A 9,072-nucleotide genomic window follows, 5' to 3' on the forward strand; every position below is an offset into this window, starting at 1 on the left:
AGGGAAGTATGGTAGTCTGGTGATGGTGTCAGGGGAGTATGGTAGTCTGGTGATGGTGTCAGGGGAGTATGGCAGTCTGGTGATGGTGTCAGGGAAGTATGGTAGTCTGGTGATGGTGTCAGGGGAGTATGGTAGTGTGGTGATGGTGTCAGGGGAGTATGGTAGTCTGGTGATGGTGTCAGGGGAGTATGGCAGTCTGGTGATGGTGTCAGGGGAGTATGGTAGTCTGGTGATGGTGTTAGGGGAGTATGGTAGTCTGGTGATGGTGTCAGGGAAGTATGGTAGTCTGGTGATGGTGTCAGGGGAGTATGGTAGTCTGGTGATGGTGTCAGGGAAGTATGGCAGTCTGGTGATGGTGTCACGGGAGTATGGTAGTCTGGTGATGGTGTCAGGGAAGTATGGTAGTCTGGTGATGGTGTCAGGGAAGTATGGTAGTCTGGTGATGGTGTCAGGGGAGTATGGTAGTCTGGTGATGGTGTCAGGGGAGTATGGTAGTCTGGTGATGGTGTTAGGGGAGTATGGTAGTCTGGTGATGGTGTCAGGGAAGTATGGTAGTCTGGTGATGGTGTCAGGGAAGTATGGTAGTCTGGTGATGGTGTCAGGGGAGTATGGCAGTCTGGTGATGGTGTCAGGGGAATATGGTAGTCTGGTGATGGTGTCAGGGAAGTATGGTAGTCTGGTGATGGTGTCACGGGAGTATGGTAGTCTGGTGATGGTGTCAGGGAAGTATGGTAGTCTGGTGATGGTGTCACGGGAGTATGGTAGTCTGGTGATGGTGTCAGGGGAGGCAAACCCCCATATAACGAAGCACCAGAGTAGACGTTCTTCAAATAAACAGACACAAAGGAGGAACTCGAAAAAGAACATGAAAAAAGAAAAAGAATCCGAGACAAAGACATACATCTAGAACAAAAACTGGAGTAACAACAAGAACAACAACAACAGCAACAACAACAGCAACAGCAACAACAACAACAACAACAACAACAACAACAACAACAACAGCAGCAGCAGCAATAACAACAACAACAACAACAACAACAACAACAACAACAACAACAACAACAACAACAACAACAACAACAACAGCAGCAACAACAACAACAACAACAACAACAGCAACAACAATAACAGACCAGGAAGATGGGCAGAGAGAGAGAGAGAGAGAGAGAGAGATAGAGAGAGAGAGAGAGAGAGAGAGAGAGAGAGAGAGAGAGAGAGAGAGAGAGAGTAAAGTTCACACTGGGGGAGAGAGGGAGAGAAGGAGGGAGGGACATTAATTCAGACTTTATAGGAGCTGGTGAGACAGAGCGTACAGTGAGACCTGCCAGCAGCACATCCCAGAGGGGTTATGCCATGACTGGCGTGAGAAGAGGGATGAGGTGGAGGAGGAGACGAGGACACTTGGCTCTTCCTGGCCCGATATAACCTGAGGTACAGGAACTGCTGGTAGGTCATAGTCCCTTTAAACTGGACGTAATAGAGGGAAAAAAATACTACTGGGGGAAAAAAAAATGGTTGGGTTGATAGTTTGGATGACGCACCATTCCACAAACGCTAGTGATGATTGGGATCGGGGTAATAAAATGATAATTCTCAAGATGACAGTAAATTGGTGCAGCGATGATATGGATCCAGTGATAAATTATGACCATCAAGACACAAACTGGTCTATCTGTAAAAGGCAGCCAGACATACTCAAGTCTGTGATGGATAGATTACAATAAAGAGGACGTTTGAATACCCTATAGTCGAATGGCAACGTCTACCCTCACAGGAAGGACGTGAGAAAGAGTGACACGAATTCTCAGCACGCTCTAAGGAACACCTTTTCCACCAACGTGTCACTCAACACGAGATACGTTGACGTCCCTTGAAACGTCTATATTTACCTCACCGTCAGCCGTGTGAAATAACACGTAGGTATAGGAAGTGTTCCCCAGGGCTTCCTGCGAACTGACGCCTCCATACCTCACACATCCCTCACTATGTCTCGTGTGCTCACAGAGACAGCCTGGGAACCAGAAGCAAATCGTCTATAGTAACATCCAACAGGGGAAGAGATAAAAAAAGCGATCCAACACTGTACCAATCTGAGCGCGTGGCTATCAGGGAAGTAGCAAAGAGATCAAAGAGTAACGCAATTTCAGGAGAAAATACGAGAGAGCGAGGAAAACTTTTATAGAAATGAAAATGGACAAAAAAAGTTTAGGGGTGGAAGCTATGTGATACGGTAACATAGAAGTCGTGTTATACGAGGCTCTGTGAAGTATACAACCAAGAAATTTTAGTAGATAAATACCACTAGTGGTAGCCGGAGAGAGACAGGAGTTCATTAGACGCCAGGAGGTTAAGGAAGAAGATACACTTCTCCCTGTGGAGAAGACAGCGTTTAAAAGGTATAAGAGAACAGTTGATGCTGAAAGTAAGATAAGATACAAAAAGGGAACAGTGACGTTTCCAAAAGAATATTCATCGCGAATAAAGTAAACTCCTAAAACGTCCCATGTATTTATCTGGAACAGACAATCAGTAACGGAGAAGGTTGATCCAAGCGCTCAGAGAGGAATGAACGATGTGGTGAACTAAAACCTTATACCCCAGAGTGTGTTCTCAATCGAAGGCAGTGTGTGTAGTCTTCAGTGCAGTGATCGTAGGAATGGGGGAGAGAGAGAGAGAGAGAGAGAGAGAGAGAGAGAGAGAGAGAGAGAGAGAGAGAGAGAGAGAGAGAGAGAGAGAGAGAGAGAGAGAGAGAGAGAGAGTCGAGACAGACGAAATTTGAGATCATGAAAGTTTTAGACCAGTGTAAAGTGCATGGTTCTGACAGTATCTCGTCCCTCTTGCTCAGGGTATGATAAGGCATTGGACAGATCTCCTGAGATGGTTTAGTGCTCGCTGGAGGAGAGAGGGGCAAGGGAGAGGACAGTGTCATGCATGTCTGGAAGAAGGACAATAGGCCAGGTTGGTATGACCGAAGAGTACAGTCTGGAAACTCCTGGAATACATGATACACACAAGTAAGATGATATGTATATATATATATATATATATATATATATATATATATATATATATATATATATATATATATATATATATATATATATTTCCCGCCCTGGGAATCCTGTCTATACCTTGAGGCACCTGCATCACTTCCATAGGTCATAAAGTATTGTGATGTTGTGTGTGTGTGTGTGTGTGTGTGTGTGTGTTTGTGTGTGTGTGTCTTTCTGTAGAAAGTGCATGACAGTTGTGTAGTAAGCGCCCTGTGTCTTCTTCAAGATAGTTGCATCGTGTTCATGAAGTTCTTAGGATATGATGAAACGATATCTGTAGTGATGGGGGATGCCAGAGCGTAGGTGGGAGTGTGTGGTGTACAGATGTATGTATGTCTGGTGGGCTGGAGTCTGACTTTAAGTCGGGAGGTTATTTCAGTGTGTATGTGTTATGTTAGTGTTGTGTTTGTTGAGGGGGGGGGGATGTGTGAGTATAGGAGGTTGCTAAAGTGTAAGACCAGGGTAGTTAGTGACTCAGAGTATATACGTCTTTCGTACTAGAGAATTGTAAAGTGTGAGAATCGTTTCTGGTGTCTTGTAATCTATGTTCCCGGCTATGAAACGTAACATTTGGTTGCCTTTTTCACTTGCTGCTGGACACGGTTTTGTGTACTTTAAGATTGTTGCTGACCACAACTCCAGGGTCCTTTTCTTCATTTACTTTAGGTAGTTAGATAGTTTCCGAATAGCTGAGTGACGAGTATGTTGAGGTGGGGTTAGTTGTACTGGAGGGGATCTTTGTTTCATCGTGAAGGTGTTGAGCGTTCGTGGTTGCTGGGCAGCCGGTGATTGTTCCGAGGGCACTATTGTGTGTGGGTTACATCTTTGTCATAGTTGTATCTAAAAGGATAGAAGACCAGGTAGGTAGAACATAGTTTTGAATGGAGCGGATGAACTGTTCGCATATGTATGTATCATCGTCACTGATCTCTTCGAGGGATTCCTCACAAATAATGATAATGATTAATGATAATGATAGTAATAATAATAATAATGATGATGATAATAATAATAATAATAATGATAATAATAATAATAATAATAATAATAATAATAATAATAATAATAATAATAATGATGATAATAATAATAATAATAATAATAATAATAATGATAATAATAATAATAATAATAATGATAATGATAATAATGATGATAATAATAATGATAATAAATGTGAGTTGTACAGAGTCGGCTCAGAGAGAGCCTGATCTATGTACAATACAGAGAAGAGAAAATATACCAAGTAATTTTCGACGCAGTTTCAGATTTTTCACCTGAAACCTGACAAGTCAGAGTGATGGAAATTATTAATAACTTAGGATTATGTTGAACTGGTCAAGCACCACGGTATTATTCCAACTAATTTCGCAGCCGTCCTGTAACCCTGATTTTTCCCTACGAAATGATTCTGACATGAACAGCGGTTAGTTAATTTATGCTCGCCTGTAAAAAGGCAGAGGTGCTCTTGACCTCTGTGTAGTGAAGAGGCGATGGCCGCCGAGTCTAGGGAAATCAAACTTTGTGATTAAAAAACGTTGAATTTTGCAATTTTTTTTTTAGATTTCCCCATATTTTTATAAAAACGCGTTTTAAGAAAATGGATTCATTTATCGCTTTCTGATTTTCCTAAATCATGTGCATTTTATTTTATGATGGGTTTTTTTGTTATTATTTTTGTGTAGTTTTTGTTTTAGAGTATTTTGTTTTACGATATCTGACACTCTATATCTCTTATGGGTTTGCTGTGCTCAGTGTTCAGCCTCAAGGAGAAATGCCAGACTGGTGGAGGTGACCCTGAGTGTGGGCGAAGTGCTCACACACGTATGTATATATTGTGATGCATGAGGAACACTGCACGTCCTTGTCGTCATGTAGGACTGGAGGAGAGGAGAGAGAGAGGGGGACACATCACTGCGTAATCAATGCTCATAACAGGTATTAGATACTAATGTATTGGTCTGTGTTCGCTATAGGCCAACACACACACACACACACACACACACACACACACACACACACACACACACACACACACACACACACACACACACACACACACACACACACACACACACACACACACACACACACACCCGACCTACGCCAGTAATGGCACCCCAGAGCACACGTCCAATCTGTGCCATTAATGGTGTCTCAGAATACACACTCGATCTGTGCTAGGAAAGATCCCGTCCCTGGCTGGTCCTGGTGGATCTTAACGCACACATTTTCAGCCCCGTCTGCACAGCGCCGTAGGTGGGAACGTACTGAGACGACACACACAACTTTTTTATTCCTTGAAAACTGTGATATGAACGCAATTCTCAATTGCCTGACAGAAAAAAAAAGGGAAAATGCTAAACTAACAGCGATAGTTTACATTTCAAAAGATGAAAGCAAACAGACAAACATACAAACAAACAAACAAACCTCAAGCAAGTAAGTAATGAAATGACTTTGAAAGATTAAGGCGAACATTACACTTTTCCGTGTCCTCAATCTTCCCGAGGAAGACATTATACCATGAGGAAAATCTGCAACTTCTCCAGCAACTGACGAACTTATCAGAGCGTCATGTCCTGGTATGAATATAATATACATCTTATTTTAGTTCCCCCCCCCCCTTGGATAATCTCTCGTTTTCTTTAATATTTTCTGCAGAATTATATTATTCTCTCCGTCTGTGTCTGTTTGTGCGTCTGTTTCTCTACTATACTGTTGGTACAAAGCCCCACGGCTCCTTTCATGGGGTTCTCGCAGCTCCGAGACTGCGCTCCACGCAGGAGCAGGGGAAATAATGCAGATGTCTGATGCGACTGAATCCCTTTCGGCCAAAGACGTTGACGCAGGCCTCATCGATGGCGACCCCTGACAACAATGTTATAAGTGGGTACCAAGCCACGGGTCACGCACCAAGGCTCCACCACCCTTCCTCAAATCCTCAAGCTCTAAAGTGGCGATTATCTAAGGAACACTTACTTTTTTCCCCGCCTTCTTTCCCCCCCCAAAGTCTTTTTCTACCTGACGTTTCATCGCCTCCTCCAAGACAACCCCAGTGAGGAATTCTTCGTCTCATTATGCGGATGATCGTACGATTTCAACACACCACCGTGTGGCACTGTGCAAGCAACAGCGAACGAGCAATGATACACCACCACACGAGTGGCGAACACTCGCTCGCCCAGAGAATCAACGTTTGCATTTCCACAGAAAGTCGTCAATCGCCCTCTTAACCCCCAGACAGATATATGAATCCCATCTGCGCCCCCTCACCCCAGAGTTTACCTTGAATGACTGGCTACTCACTCAGACTATACCAAGCATCGCATACGACACACACAAGTGACATTCACTCTCCACACCACGGTCAGAAAAACAAGAGAAGGGGATTCAAAACCCTAAGAATATTTGACCAGATTTGGACAAGAAAAAGAATCCCATTGCATCCTCTGCGTGCCATTTATTCGCTCCGCCATAAACTGTATCCTACCACAGGGGTCATCCACCTTTCAGGAGCAAGTATATAACACAGCAGCAAACCACACAAGACCAAAGTAATTCTTTGTAGAATTCGCTTCCACATGAGGAGACTTGAAACCTCCCTCTGTCGAATGGAAAGCTTCCTTGTGTTTTTCTCGCCTATTTCTTACTGGAGATGGCGTCGGGGTTGTTGCTGGTGCATGTGTCTGGATATTGGCAGGTTCAGAATGTCTCTCGCGCCTGTCAATCATGTGTGACGCGAAGGTCAACAGGCGTTGACAAGGGCAGCACGGGGGAGGAGCCCTCGTTCATCTTCTGTCAAGTTACCTCGTTATAAATGTGTCTCTCTTTGTCCATGTGTCTTTCTTTTTGTGCCTTTATTTGTGTTTACACACACACACACACACACACACACACACACACACACACACACACACACACACACACATATATATATATATATATATATATATATATATATATATATATATATATATATATACTTTGTTCTCTCATATTTAATCGCTGTTTTTCGCGTTAGCGAGGACAGCGCTAAGATCAGACGAAGAGACTTCTCATTCGTTCACACTCAGTCTCTAGCTGCCATGTGTAATGGACCGAAACCACAGCTCCCTATCCACATCCAGGCTCCACAGACCTTTCCATGGTTTATCCAGGACGTTTCACATACGTTACATATGTATCTTAGGACCCCTTTTTGAAATGATCCTAGTATTGTCCACGATTCCTTTTCAAGGGATTCCCGCAGCTTGAAGCTGCGCTACACTCAGTAGCTGGGACAGCATGGACTATCTGGTAGCAAGACAGTTCTTAAACGACGAGGCTGGTCACTGTTTCGCCAGATGACGATGATACAACCTCGTCAGAGGTGAGTTTTCACTCGTGGCGCAACCCCAAGCAGGAGAGAGAGAGAGAGAGAGATTCAGCGCGAATTGAAATCACTGGATTTCTTTTTTTCGTTGTATCAACGTGGCCAGCTTAGAAGCCATTCGGAGCCAAGCTGAAGCTTGAATGCGGTGCCATACATAGTCTCCGTACGAGCAACGCTGTACGACACGGGTATGATGATGGCCTGGCTTACGACCTGGTCCTTAAAGGTCATGTCCAATCTAGGCCATCGCACTCAGGTCTCATAAGCGTCGTGCTTAAGATCGTGCCGTCGCACTTCAGGGACGTACCGTCGTTGCTCCAAGTCGTACCGTCGTGCTGTAGGGTCATACTGTCGTGCTTCTTCGTCGTATCATCGTACTCCCGGGTTGTACCGTTGTATTCCAGGTCGTACTATCGTATTCCAGGTCGTACCGTTGTGCTCCCGGGTCGTACCGCTGTGCTCCCAGGACGCACCATCGTATTCCCGTGTCGTACCGTCGTGTTCCAGGTCGTACCGTGGTATTCCCAGGTCGTAGCGTCGTGCTCCGGGGATCGTCCCTTCGTGCTAAAGAGGTTAGAGCATTATGAGCTTTACGACAGAATTATGCAACTCTGCTTTTGCCAAGCGTGGCACATAATTATACCGATACACTCGCCAGGAGGGAGTTTACACGTAGTCCTACCATTAACTACCATCCAGCGGCTCTGTTAATGAACGTTATGTGGGCAGAACGTAGGAAAGAAGGCATAATACACGGTTTTACTACCATAGTCTTACAAAGGCTTAGTGCATAATGTGTACAGGGCTAGAGGCAAATTGTCCACGACCAATTCAGTAGAAAAATGATTTTATGAATATGTATATAAGAGTGAGTGCTCAAATTACAGAGGTATAAGTTTGTTGAGTATTCCTGGTAAATTATATGGGAGGGTATTGATTGAGAGGGTGAAGGCATGTACAGAGCATCAGATTGGGGAAGAGCAGTGCGGTTTCAGAAGTGGTAGAGGATGTGTGGATCAGGTGTTTGCTTTGAAGAATGTATGTGAGAAATACTTAGAAAAGCAAATGGATTTGTATGTAGCATTTATGGATCTGGAGAAGGCATATGATAGAGTTGATAGAGATGCTCTGTGGAAGGTATTAAGAATTTATGGTGTGGGAGGCAAGTTGTTAGAAGCAGTGAAAAGTTTTTATCGAGGATGTAAGGCATGTGTACGTGTAGGAAGAGAGGAAAGTGATTGGTTCTCAGTAAATGTAGGTTTGCGGCAGGGGTGTGTGATGTCTCCATGGTTGTTTAATTTGTTTATGGATGGGGTTGTTAGGGAGGTAAATGCAAGAGTCCTGGAAAGAGGGGCAAGTATGAAGTCTGTTGGGGATGAGAGAGCTTGGGAAGTGAGTCAGTTGTTATTCGCTGATGATACAGCACTGGTGGCTGATTCATGTGAGAAACTGCAGAAGCTGGTGACTGAGTTTGGTAAAGTGTGTGGAAGAAGAAAGTTAAGAGTAAATGGGAATAAGAGCAAGGTTATTAGGTACAGTAGGGGTGAGGGTCAAGTCAATTGGGAGGTGAGTTTGAATGGAGAAAAACTGGAGGAAGTGAAGTGTTTTAGATATCTGGGAGTGGATCTGGCAGCGGATGGA

The 9,072-nt window shown here is 44.0% G+C and overlaps 1 protein-coding gene across 1 annotated transcript in view; it reads left to right on the forward strand.

The window, feature by feature from the left end:
* The window catches only part of 5-HT2B (5-hydroxytryptamine receptor 2B), an 823,709-nt gene that overhangs the window by 248,008 nt on the left and 566,629 nt on the right, over positions 1-9,072 (forward strand). The gene's annotated exons all lie outside the window — the stretch shown is intronic.

The sequence above is a fragment of the Panulirus ornatus genome, chromosome 1 (assembly GCF_036320965.1).
Source record: "Panulirus ornatus isolate Po-2019 chromosome 1, ASM3632096v1, whole genome shotgun sequence".
Classification (NCBI taxonomy): Eukaryota; Metazoa; Arthropoda; class Malacostraca; order Decapoda; family Palinuridae; genus Panulirus; species Panulirus ornatus.